Source organism: Falco rusticolus, chromosome Z, assembly GCF_015220075.1.
Source record: "Falco rusticolus isolate bFalRus1 chromosome Z, bFalRus1.pri, whole genome shotgun sequence".
In the NCBI taxonomy this organism is placed as follows: domain Eukaryota; kingdom Metazoa; phylum Chordata; class Aves; order Falconiformes; family Falconidae; genus Falco; species Falco rusticolus.
The window spans coordinates 61,459,878-61,460,276 of NC_051210.1; positions in this window are offsets into that span (position 1 = coordinate 61,459,878).

Sequence of the window (399 nt, forward strand, 5' to 3'; positions counted from 1 at the left end):
GATAATGCATATTTTATAGGGTGCTTACTGGTTATAAATTCTGGTTTTAGTTGGTTAATAGTTGATACATAAGTTTGCTTGTTTTTCCATGTAGTGCAAGATCAACAGCGCACTAACAGTGTATGGTATGTATTATCAAATCTCAAGCTATATAAGAAGTTAAAGGAAGGATGTAAAAGCATTTGACTTTGCTTCTTCTGACAGCTTTAAATTATGAACTAGAAACACAGAATAGCTATAGACATATCTTTTCTGATCTTTTCTGTTGGTGATATTCCAGTAAATTAGTTCTGCTTTGGATATTCTGACTTGGTTTTCTCTTCATGCTGACCATGTACTGTTTAAAATATAAGGTTAATATAATATTCACAATTAATATATATTTGAATGAAGATAGTA